The 13,276-nt window shown below is 44.9% G+C and overlaps 1 long non-coding RNA gene across 1 annotated transcript in view; it reads left to right on the forward strand.

The window, feature by feature from the left end:
* LOC118019154 overlaps positions 1–13,276 on the forward strand; it is a 93,732-nt gene that overhangs the window by 24,745 nt on the left and 55,711 nt on the right. The window contains exon 4 of the long non-coding RNA XR_004681587.1: positions 2,197–2,301. This is a non-coding gene — a long non-coding RNA (uncharacterized LOC118019154). The remainder of the gene's footprint in view (positions 1–2,196; positions 2,302–13,276) is intronic.

Below are 13,276 nucleotides of genomic sequence, written 5' to 3' on the forward strand. Positions count from 1 at the left end.
GACAACTGTGCACAATATTTCCTGCAGTCTTTAAGAAGGAAATACCCAGAAATCAGTTTCATCATTTGGGTTTCTGATGGATATAGATTGGTAGGAAATAAGTAAATCTGTATTTCAGAAATTGGCATAAAGCAATGGGAGATTCAATTCAGAGACCATTTTGGACTGGTCTTGGCTCACAACACACTGAAGACCAACCCACCAAAGTTCATTCACTGGGAGCCAAATTAATGAACTAGAATTGAAATAGGAAACATTTGGGCATGTCAGATAGCTAAGCATCTTTCTACTGTGGGCTTGTGGGTGCTAAGCATTCTGGAGCAGGGTTCCAGGATGTTCTGTCAGTGGAGTATGCACAATATGACCTGGGGGACACTAAAAATCCTGCCCACCCCCCAGAGTGTTTCTCTGGCGGTTGGTATCTATGTTATGATCATGGCACCCTGTGTTCAGAAATGCCGAAGCAGCAAACTTCCAGGCACCCTCTCAGCACCTCTAAAGTTTTTAAAATTGAGATATAATTGCCATATAACATTAGATTTGTTTCAGGTATACAACATAATGATTCAATACTTGTAAATGTTGCAAAATGATCACCCCCTAAGTTTTGACACTCGCCACCCTGGAGTCCAGGCCCTGGGCACTTGTGCTTGGCATCTTTCCCCAGCCTCTCCTACCATCAGATGCTCATCTCTGCATTCCATTTGCTCTCAGCTGACCGTAAATAACACTAAGAAACCACCCTGCAAACCACTCCCTATAGAGGGATTAATGGCTGGCCGCAAGAACAAGGGCACTAAAAAAGCACTTATTTTGTACTAGCAACTTTACAGAACATATTATTTCTAATCTGTATGAGAATTCTGCATGGTGGTTTTTTTCTTTATACTGTTATGTAGATGAAGAAACTGAGGCTCAAACAGTTTACTAATTTGGACAAGGTTGCACATCCAGTACTCGGTGGAACTAGGATCTGGACTCAGATTTGTCAGTGAATGTTTATGAACTATTCACCTATGTAGTGTCTAAAATCGAGGCTGCATGAGGGATGGTGTGGATACCTGAATAACAATCGGTGTAGTTACTAAGGGTGGAGGAACGGATGTTGGGGAGGCAGGCATAATGGCCATTGCAACTCTGTACCCAGCCTTCATGCCATGCACTTGAAAGGGAAAATGTTTATCCCTTCTGGGTACATTTCCCCCTCCTCTGTGTTGAAGCCATAGGGTGACTGGTGCTCCACCGAGAAGCAGTCAACATGATGTCGTTTCGGAAAGGATATTGTCAACATGGGCTACAGGCAAGCCACCTGGTCCTCAGAAAATGGCAGGGCACAGAGTAAAGACACGTGGCAGCCGAAGGGCTCTCAGAGCTATGCTGGGCCATGTGTGTGCCATCCTGGGGGACTGCGGTGTCTGATTCCCACCAAGTGAGTTGGGACTGCTGGTAGGGGCTTCTATCTTGGTGGTGCCAACAAATTGTTTGGTTTCCCAATCGGGCGAGAGAGTCCTGGGGACTCTAGGGCATTGGATAACACAGCTTGGTGACAAGCGGGAGGGTGCCATTGTTGGAGGGCTTGGGTCAGATCCTGAATTGGCTGTTCATGAGGAGGGTGAGTCTGAGTATGTTGATATACCCTTCTCACCCCTAGTTTCTTCATCTGTCAAACGCGACTACTCACTATACCTATACTTCACTAGGATCTTGTGAGGATTAAATGGGAGAATGTATGAACATATGTAATTCTTAATAGCCTTACACATAATAAATACCCAATAAATGTAAGCTTTTAGGATGATTTTGGTTTCTTCATGTACTATAGTTGTTCTCAACTGGGGGCGACTCCCTGGCCATTTGGAAATATCTGGAGACAATTTTGGTTGTCACAGCTAGGAGACTGAATGCTACTGACAGCTAGTGGGTAGAGGCCTGGGACGCTGCTAGATATCCCGCAATGCACAGGACAGGCCCCTACAAAAAAAGAATTACCAAGCTCAACATGTTAATAATACCAAGGTTCATAAAAACCAAACCATGTGGATCTCCCATTGTTTACCAAGAAGCTGGTGAGATAGTTGATCCAACATGAGACTGGAAAGAGCTGGATTCAGGAGGTTAACAAACAGGCTCTTCCATACGGGTAAGTGGAACTATGCGGCACATCATTTTGACCCAGTCCTCAAATTCTCCTTCCAGGCTCGCTTCATCTGCTGCTTGTATTAGCAAGCAATATTGGACTACCGTGACCCCTGCACTTTTATCTTTCTTGGCAGAGAAGATCGCCAGCCATCTGAAAGAGTGGTGAGTTGCAACCAGATGATAAAACAGGCCATGGTCATTGCTGAGGGTCGGCAGTACCGCTTGCGTTCATGGAGGTCCCCTACCACCAGTGGTTTTACTCATTCTACTTGCAGAGGATTTTATAAAATCCCATTTACATTACTTTGTTCAAGACAGTCCCTCCACCGGGAATTCTGCTCTGTTCTCCTTGCATCCCACTCCCCCCAGTCTCTTGACTATTAAAATGGAAATCTTATTCACTTCATAGGGTCTGCTTCACACTTCACCTCCCGCAACATCGCTGAAGTAGTTGGAAAGTGTCTCTCCCTCCCCTGAACTCCTCAGTCGTGGTCTGATCGCACCCTCACCTAAATGAGGTTGCCTGATAGCTGTTCAGGGCAAAGACTGTCTTTTTTTTTTTTTTTTTTTCCATACATGTCCCCAGGTTTCTAATGCTCAGGCTCAGTAAGTGCTTGAATGAAGGGATAGCCATACGGGGCGCCACAGGAATGCTCCATCACCACCATCCAGATGTGAGTCAGTACAAGCCTGGGAAGACCTGTGCCCAGGCCCCCTCCACTGCTGTGCATTTCCGTGGGGCCGCATGCCTCTCTGAGGAGGCTGCTTTCTCTTGCATTTCTTGGGAAAATGTCCCAGGCATGGGCAATGAAGGTCACCACTCCAGGCAGGGGACTGTCCCGCTGAATTTATGTTTCTACCCTCAAGGGCCTGGAGCTAAACTGCACATAGGGTGGGACCCAGAAATAAGAGGAGATTGTGGTGTGAATGTCAGCAGTTGGGAGCACTGGGCCCTCTGCCCCTGACTTGGCCAAAGGGCACGGCCCGCTCTCTATAGGACCGCTGTTAACAGCCAGAGGGTGTCCAGCGGGTGTTAAAGGAAAGTTCACATTTCCATGGAAGGCCCAGAGGCCAGGGGAGAGGTCAGATGCGTCTGTGGGGCTTTTGTCTGGTGGTTCTTTGTTAAACCCCACATGTGGGCCTATTTTGCTCTCGCGCAGATCGGCATGTGTTTCTGGGTAGATGGGAACGCTCTGCAGCTGGACCCCGTGGCATGGTTCCGGCCTACGGCAGGATCGAGCAGGAGCCTTGTAGACAGGGTTGCATTCTGCTCTCAGTTTCCAACTTGGCAAAAGAAACTGCATGTTCATCTCATCAAGCAAGGGGAGAGTTAAGGGCGTTGCCACCAAATTCTTCTCCCTTCCCACATGTGCAAGTCAGGAGGGAAAACTCTATGTTTTTCTGGAATGCCAATTCATGGCTTAGGTGCAGTGCGTCCAGCCTGGTCCCCGGTACATAGTAGGTGTCACTCCCCAGCTTGCATTGTGGAAAATTCAAGCATGTGTAAAGATGGAATATGCAAGATTTCAGGCATCTATCACTCAGCCTCAACTTCTGTGGACTCACGGCCAAAATTGTTTCATATATACCCCCACTCACCTCCTCCACCCCATCTGCATTATTTTGAAGCAAATTCCAGCCATCATAGAGTTTCTTCTATAAACAGCTCTGTAGGAATCTCTGAAAGAGAAGGACTCTTTAGGGAAAAAAAAACAAAAACAAAAAAACACATAACTACAACTCTATTATCACATCTAAAAAAATAGTGGTAAGTCCTCAGTTGCATCGAATATTTAGTCAGTGTTCAGATTAAGTTGTCTCACGAACATCATCATTTTTTAAGAAGTTTTTTTTAGTTAATTATGTTCCTTATTTTATGTTTCTTTGTCTTCTGTTTTACCTATAAATTGGTCGTTGGATTGTAGGCTTCATCAGCTTCAGCTCTGATTTTTACTTTTTGGTAGGACTGCTTTATAGATGTGGTATTCTCCCAGCAGGAAGTACATAGTATCTGGCTTCTCTCTGATCAATGATCTCTCTGTTCCTCTACTGAGGATCAATTCCTATATCCCTTAATTCATTGGAAGTTGCAAAATGCCATTACTTCCTCATTTATTAGCTGTAATACTTCTATAAAGAGAAGAGAAACTTCTCATGTACTGCTTGGTTAGGCAGTGCAATCATCAGTGTAGGAAAGGCAAGAGAAGTGCTTGATTTTTTTCCCTCCTATTTTCCACTGATTAAAAAACAAGAAAGAAAAAATTGATTCACCAGCCTTCAAGTGTGACCGCACCACTGATTATCTTTTAGAATCAACATGAACTCATGAATTTAAACATATTTGATGCATTTTAGTCTATTGCAGTTACTATTACTATTTATTTTCAAACTGCCCCATTTTTGGCCCGTGGGAGCCCCTCAAAGTTAGCTTGTTTTCTTTTTTAAATTGAATACAGTTGACACACAATGTTGCATTAGTTTCAGGTGTACAACATAGTGATTCAACGTCTCTCGCGTTATTGATGTGCTTGCCAGACAGCACTATTCCAGTAACATGGACTATATTCTCTATGCCGTGCCTTTTATGCCCGTGACTTCTTCATTCCATGGCTGGAAGCCTGTGTCTCCCACTCCCCTTCACCCATTTTGTCCAGCCCACACCCCGTTCCTTCTGGTGACCATCAGTTTGTTCTTTGTATTTACAGGTCTGATTCTGCTTTTGTTTGTTTATTCATTTGTCTTGTTTTTTTTAGATTCCACATATGAGTGAAATCACACGGTATTTGTCTTTCTCAGTCTGACTTACTTCATTTGGCATAATACCCTCTAGATCTATCCATAAAGCTGAATTTTTAGTCCCTTCATGCAATCCTAGTAGTTTTCAATAACTTTCTATCTGGAGTGACAAGATGTTCCAGGCATATCTTGTGCATTTCCTGCTTTAATCTGAAATCAGCTGTTTCTTCAAAGAGCCGTGTGTCTTTTAGTGGGAAATGGTGTTGCTTAAGCTCACTCTGGGCATCAGGGTGCTCTATGCTAACTGGTCACTCATTGCTTCTAGGCCTTTTTAGTAGACTGAACCAGGAAATATATTCATTTCTTAAAATAAATACATCATGAGTTCATACTAATACTTCCAATTTAAAATCAGGATCACAGGGATTCGGCTTAACGTCTTCAATCGTACATCTCCTTTCTCCCAAAGTTGAGAATCTTAGTTTTCAAAGACAATCCTGGTTTTCAAAAATGACACAATTACACATTTGTTCTATCATACCACACACACACACATACACGCACACCCCTCAGAAAAATACCAATATTGCCACCAATGGTAGGATTCCTGAAAAGAGTTTAAATGGGTTGTCTTCTTGCTCTTGTAGTTCTTACTGCCCCTAAAGTATGTCCCGTCAGGGACCTGATGCCAAACTGAAGTTTTAAAGTCCCATGGAATAGTTCCTTGGTGTGAGGTTATGCAGACTGTATTCACACTTAGGGTCATTTGTTTCATTTTCTTTTCCAGGATTACTTTTTTAATAATGTAATTTAATAAAATATTTACATGGTTCCAAAGTCAAATCTATAAAACATAGTATATTTAAAGTAGTCTAACTTTTATTTCCTATTTCCTTCATCTAATTTTCTCCTATATCTTCCAGGTAATCATTTATTTTTAAAATTTTATGTTTATTCTTCTATTCTTTTTTAAATGTTATGCATACATATACACACCTAGATATACACTTCCTTTCCTCACATATATACACAATTTTCTCAACTCTGCTTTTTTTGCTGACTATAGCTTAAAGACCCCTCCATAATGATATATAGACACATTGCTTACTCCTCTCTTACTCCTTCTTTTAATAATGGGTATTTGAGTTGTTTCATCTTCAATGGCAAAACTAATAATAATCTTGTGCTCTTTCTTTCTTTCTCTTTCTTTCAGTATTTTCAACAGTATATCTTTGGAACAGATTCCTAAAATGGGATTGCTGGATAGAGAGTAGTTTAAACAAAGTTGTTTAACAATCTCAAACTTAAAGAAAATTTGCAAATAGAATACAAAGAACATTTTTTCCCTGTATCACTTGAGTGTATGTTGCCCCATCACCAGTGAATACTTGAGTATGTTTTTCCTACAAATAAAGACATTTGTCCATGTAACAACAATACAATGATCAAAATCAGGAAATTAACGTTAACCTAATACTACCATCTAATCCTTGGATCCATTCACTCTCCAGCAATTACACTTTTTTTTTTAAAGCACAAGGATCCAGTGTGGAATCACACATTGCATGCCAGTGTCCCATCTCGTCATGTCTCATTTTGGGATACTTCTCTCTTTCCTTACCTTTCATGACCTCAATATGTTTGATGATGACAAGACAGTTATTTTGTTGTATGTTTCCCAATTTGGGTTCATAGTATTGTGAGGTTTTTAAAAAGGACGTATTGAATTAATGTTGATCATGTTCTTCTTAGGTAGTGTCAGGACCTTGGGGGAGACGATGGAGCAAGATGAAGGGGGAGAAATATCTCTGGAAGAGAGGGGCCCATCCCCTTTGAAAATGTGTTTATCTCACTGTACACAAAGGATGAAGGCCTCTTTTAATGAAGGATGTGGGTCAGAGAAAGGGAGCTGATTCCCCAGGAAGTTCTCCCAGATAAGAAATCTGTGACTATGAACTCGTCTGCTTCTGTGTTTTTGTATTGTCCCTCCTTGGCTTCCTCTTTAGTTCCAGTAAAATTATTTGCGGGTAGGAAAAAAAAATCCCAGGTTTGTTTCAGCTGAACTAAGGGGAAAAGGTTGGTCAAAAGAGCTGGTCAGGAAGGAGGGCCGGGTGTGATGGGTCTACCTTCTTCATGAGTCAAACTCAGCAGCTGGCTCTTAAATACAGATGGAATGAAATCCTGTATGAGAGGTGCCTCAACACAGCAAGCACTGGATAGATAGCTGCTAGGTAGACAGGAACTCCTCCTTCCTCCCGCCTGGGCTCTGCTCATCCCCTGCTATATAGGCCCTACCCTGTTGGAACTGTCAGTGCTCCTTCTCCATGGGCCTGGGGGTGCCTCCTAGATGGGGGCCGTGAACTCTTATCAGAGCTGAGCAAGGGGAAGGGCATATGCTGAATGGCGTCACATTAATACGACTTTCAGCCGCTCAACCTGTTAGTAACCCTACTTAGGAGGGCTTCCTTCAGGCAGCAGGAATCGTCCCCAGAAAGAAGCTGGGTAAGGGCACGATTAATATGGGCGAAGAAAGAAGGACCGGGTAACCATCTACTTGATGATCCTTTTGGGTCCATCAGGCCGAGTAATTTCACTTAAACTCAACTTGAGGAGAGAAGGAAGAGAGGGGGATTGGGAAGGTTAAAGAATCTGTGATTGGTTTCCTTTCATATCCAGGATGCGGGAGCTGTCAGAAGGGGCCTAGGTTGGCAAATGCTCCCAGGAGCCCCTGCAGCTGGAATCCAGCCGGACCCAGCCCTGAGACTCTACATCCTGAGCGCACCTGAGAGCAGGGCCAGGCAGGGAACAATTTACCTTAGCAGCATGTGTAAAGCCATGTTTTCTTTTCAGGCAACAAACAAAAAAACAACCTGAAAAGGAAAGAAAAAAAGGTAAAATCTTAGTGCAATCCAAGTGTTTGCCCTGCTTGCCAAAGCTAGAACAGATACAATTTCCCCTTAGGAGGGATGGTGGGAGTTTGGGGGATGGTGTCTGTGTGTGCATTTAATCCGGTAGATCCCCCAAATTGGATAGAGCCCCTAAAGCCTGAGTCCTTTTGTTACTTGAAACTCCAACCCACTCATCAGGGGAAATCAAGGAACACCTTTAAACAACAGCTTTGAGATAAACTCAAAGACTTAAAAGCCAGTATTTGCTTATAGAAACTCTATGCATATTCCACACATTTCATACATTGGTCTTTTAAAATTCCCTGTGTCTGATGAAGTATAGTTTGCGGATTACCACTCATCAGAAGGTCCCTATTTCCCTATCCTCCCCCACTTTTTCTGGACAAAGCATTATTTTTAAACTCTCTAGTGATTGGTATTTGGCAATAGTAGGAGCTCTCAATAAGGGGATTTTTTTATTTTTATGAATTTTATGAATTGGGGAGAGACAGCACAATTTGACAGTAGAGCTTCTAGGTAGAAAAGATTTTATTAAAACACTTGGAATTTAAAAGCTCTTTTTGCCTTGTAATGAGTCCTTTGAAAGATAATCTGTTCGAGGCCCTATGGGGTTTCTGAGGAAACATGCAGCTTTGAGGGGAAATGCTCTCTCTCCCCCTTGGTCCCACAAGTGCACATTTCCCAACCCGGTGCTCTAGCTGGATCGTTCTGTTTCCTGATGCAGTAATCAGATATTTTGGTGAAGGAAATTTTAAAGCCTAATCATGCTGTAGTGAGGAAGGTGGGATTTCTTTCCTTGCATGTAACTCAAGGGCACATTTTTCTCAAAGACCAGGTGTTACCTTTTGGCTTCTCACAAGATGTCCAGCCCATTACTTTGAAGGAGGCCACAGTCTTTGCTCTTGGAGAGGTTACCGTCCAGAGTGGAAGAGAGGCAGCCAGCCAAATAATTTACACGTGTGGTAATTGCAGTAAACTTTTATTACTGTTGTCAGTACATTCGACACATTTATTGCATTTACTGAGCCCAGTGCCTGGGGACACAAAGGCAAACACTGAAATTTTTCAAATCTATGCCATATATTACAGTCACGCCATTACTCTCTCCCCCTTTTTTTTGGACTCACCAAGAAAGAACAAAACACTGCCAATTGTGATATAATGCATCTTGATTCCAAAGATGCTAAAAAGTTGAGAATCTGCATCTTAGAATGAATAAGATGCAGTAATCCCTTCCAGATTCACCCAGTAGACAGCTTGGGAAACATTCACAAAGCAAGAAACGCCATCAGGTTGGAACAATGTGCTAAGTTGGTCCAGCACCAGGAACACCTGATGCTAAGAGGCAAGGTAGGTAAGGCTTCACAGAGGAGGTGACATTTGAACAAGGTCTTAATGAATGAATAAGGATTTGCAGGTGGAGGACAGGGCATTTCAGGCTGAGGAACCGGTGTGTGAGCTTCAAATAGATGTCAGTTTAAGGCGCATAGGAATACCTTAGGTTGTATTCTCTTTCATGGAGGAGGAAACAGGCACAGGTTTAGTAATTTGCCCATTTCTTAGCTGGTACCAGCTATTACTCTTTTTTTTTTTTTTAAGATTTTATTTATTTGACAGAGAGAGACAGCGAGAGAGAGAAAGCACAAGCAGGGGGAGCAGCAGAGGGAGAGGGAGAGGGAGAAGCAGGCTCCCCGCCAAGCAGGGAGCCCGATGTGGGGCTCGATCCCAGGACTCCAGGATCACAGCCTGAGCCGAAGGCAGATGCTTAACCGACTGAGCCACCCAGGCAATCCACCCCCCCAATTTTTTTTAATTATATATGTGGCTCACGTTATAGTTCCATCAGTCAACACTTTTCTAGAACAGTCTGCTTGAAGTGGTGTTTTTGAGCAAAGGAACGCAGCTGTGCCCATGTTCACGACCCTCCGCGGCCAGAGTGTGTTCGTCATACCTCACATACTGACAGCTCCCTGGTTAGGCAGCCTGTCCCGGGCTCCACAGCTGTAAGTGCCAGAGCTGGGCTTTGAACCCAGGCAGCCTCGCTCCAGAGCCTACCTTTGAGCTTCAGAAATGTGAGCTGTTGGTGACTCTGAGCGCAAGGGGGTGGGGTCAGATTGTTACTGTGTTACTCCCTTCAGGGAGCAGGTACATGCATGTTTCCAGAAGGTCTCTGAGGAGTGGGAGGAATGCTGGGAATTCTGGCACCAGCTGCAAGGTCTCCAGGAAGCAGCTTCAGTCCTGAGCCAGGCTCCTGTAAGAGCTGGGCACCTGGGGTGTTACCTGGAGGGCAACCAGGTTTTGGCCAGTACTCGTGAGCTTCTGCCTGAAGCCTAAGTCTTGAGCAAGGATCCAAACTCCTCCACACCCAGGACCCCGCGTCCTAACATCACTGTTCCAGCACCTACCCCACGTACCCCACAGACTGAGGCAGCCATGCCATCGTTAACGCTTTCCCTCAGCTTACTGGCCCTTTCTTGTGTTGCCTACAAGTGCAGCTCATCCTCCCAGACCCAGCCCAACCCGCTCCTCTGCTCCATGTTGTACTTGTCGGTCTCCATGGCCGTGGCCCTGCTTGACCATCACCCCACGTGGGGTGGCAGCCTCCTACACGTCCTGTCCACAGGGCCAAGGACACGCCGCACACAAGCTCAGTGCCTGCTTGGAATGGAATGGACTCGAATCACATTCAGCCAACGGAAGGACACCGGTGACGACCCCCACACCGTCAAACTCCCCTCTGCCGATCCTCGGGGAGGCCAGGGGCTCTTGCTCTTTGCCTGTCTGTTAAAAGGCAGGACTACAAGAGGACACGGGCAGCAGTTACCTTTAACCTCTGAAGTGAGTGTTAGAGAAGCAAATCATGCAAGAAAAAACAACTCAGCAGCATGATTCAGTGACGGGGCACATTCCAGGGGACACGCACGTTGGTTTTACTCACAGGCTCTTAATCCCTGAAACACAATCCCTCTCCCTCTCAGGTGTCACATGCTCTGATGTCTTGGGGTTGGAGGCACCATCAGGGGCCCGTTTCCGTGACACCTGGAGACTTCTATGCTTGAGTTCTCCACTTGATTCGTGTGCTTCTCACAGCAGTTTCACAGAGTGAAGTTTGGGGAGATTTTCACTGGTCTTAAAGTCTTGTCTCATGAGTTAACCACATGTGGCAACTTCCCCTACCTCTGCGTGGTTTGATGTTTTCCCTTCAAACCTGTTACTGATGGTCAATGCTTTGGAATCCTGCCTCTCCTACCACGACCAGAAGCTGACAGCAATGACCAGGTGCCAGGGGACACCTTTAAAATGGCAACAGGGCTCCCTGAAAAGGAGCTCCGAGTCAGACCCGAGAGCCGGGGCATGCTGCCGTGTCTGTGGAATCGTCCGCCACTCCTGTTCTTGCAACAGCCAAGTAAAATGGACCCTTATTCCAAAAAGGAACAATTTGACCCCCAGCTCCCCAAGCACACCCCAGGAGCCTATCCCACCCATCACCCGAAAAATTCTTTTGCATTAGAATTTTGATTCTTTTACTACAATGTCTGGCCAAGATTCAGTACCTTGAAGCCAGACAACTCAACAGGACAATCTCTCCCTTTTCTTCCTGATTGTAAAGTTGTGCACTACATTTTGGAATATGCACAATTTAGAGAAGGAAGTCCGTCTCCTGCTCAAGAAAAGCAGGGAATATGCCTGTGCAGTCCGTGTGTGAAGAGCTGTGTAGTGGAATGACATGCTGATATTCAGCTTCTGTGGTAGTGTTCTCATTTATCTCCTTCCTCATCTCCTCTTCTCTTTCTACAGAGAAAGGTATCGTAAGGTCTGGGAGGGTGAAATGTCCTGAGGTGTTGCAGTATCTCCCTCCTCCTGAGGGAGACCATCAAAGTGACCAATCTAAGAGGTTCGGTAGCCCTCTATGCTGGAAATGAGGAATGCCGAGGACCTTTTGTGTTGCAAGGGCTGGAAAGGAAAAGTTGCTGGACCTACAGTGGCATGGTCCCTGGGAATGGAACGTTTACAGAAGTTTGGGGTCTGCAGGACTGGACAGCCTTATATAATCTGACACAGCCCTTTTGGGTGACTGGGTCTTTGAGGAAAGGTCCCATGAAGAACTGAAGGTTGGCAGTAAGAGCTGTAATTCTGGGAACCTACGCTGAGCCGAGCATGAGGTAGAGGATCATCCTCCCCCAGCTCTTTAGTGGCCCGTGTAAAGCCCTAGCCCAGCATCCTCTGAAGGCTCTGACTGGGTATCTCACACAAGCAGGTGGCAGTGATCAGCCACCATCTCCCACTGGGGTGGAGAAGTCCGGCAGACCCTTCTGTTTGGATGATGTGAGCCTTTGAGGTTTTGGACTAGTCATGGGGTGGGAGACAGCCCCAAGACAGAGATGCTAGACTTTGTGCTCATCCCACAGTCTGTTAAACCACAGGAATTTAAGCCTCTTGGTTTGTATAAAAAAACTAAACCCGACAGTATTTGCCCCTGGGTTTGTAAGCGGTCCTATTGGTTATCGCATGGAGAGTATGTGTGCACATGAACAGTTGGAAAGCAAAGAGGTTTTCACCATCAGCCCCAAATTGAAAGGTGGTGAAGGGGCTTACCCCAAGCTTCTGTCTTGATGGTTCTGAGACTCACTGAGTCAAATACAAAAAGCAGAAGCCACTTGATATATATTTTGTGTTTATAATGAGAAAGGGAAATGATCAGTCTGGGGAAGATGGTTTAACAAAGCAAAATGAGAGCCTAAGTTTTGAGACTGGTTTGCCCATAGTTATTCTGCATTTAATAAGTATTGCCATAGTATCTATTCTTTGCCATGCACTGTGCTACGTACTAGAAAATAAAGTGATAAAGCAGCCGTTGTCCTTGCCTTCTGGTGCAGAGGTGGAGAAATACATTAATCAAATAATCAACTCAAATAAATAACAATAGTTAGCACTGAGGATGAATTATTGTCTATTTCCAGGCTGATTTATTTTCAGCTAAGGGACAGGATAGTTGGGATTCTATATATACAGCTGGAGATAGGAAAGAGTTAAGCCCTACATGGGGCCTTGCTGGGGCTGTCCCAGGGGAAAAGAGGTGCCCATTTATCAGTCCTTGGGCAATGGGTTGGTTCTTCCTCTACTGTCATTTCAGAGAATATGTGTTCCCTCCAGCAACCTGGCTGGCCCGGAAGGTCGCTGCAGGCTCAGGGTGCCACAAATGCAGGATTGTTCACTCTCTTTGGCTGGGGAAATGGGCTGGGGACCAAACTGGCCCACAAACTCAGGTTTTCCCATTTCGTTTCAAGAATAGCCAACTTCAGGGCCTTAAAAACAGGTTTGTGGTAACACTAGGAGGGATGGGGAGGAGGGCCAAAGTCAATGCCATCAATAGGCCATGGATGCCTTCAGAATAATTTCCCAGTTTTGAAACAACTACAGAGTGATTGCCAGAGTAATTCAGAGGGGAGGAGAGATGGAGTGATTTGGGCTAGCAAGGCTGTATGTTGAAA

The sequence above is a fragment of the Mirounga leonina genome, unplaced genomic scaffold (assembly GCF_011800145.1).
Source record: "Mirounga leonina isolate KUSES-001 unplaced genomic scaffold, KU_Mleo_1.0 Mir_173, whole genome shotgun sequence".
NCBI lineage: Eukaryota > Metazoa > Chordata > Mammalia > Carnivora > Phocidae > Mirounga > Mirounga leonina.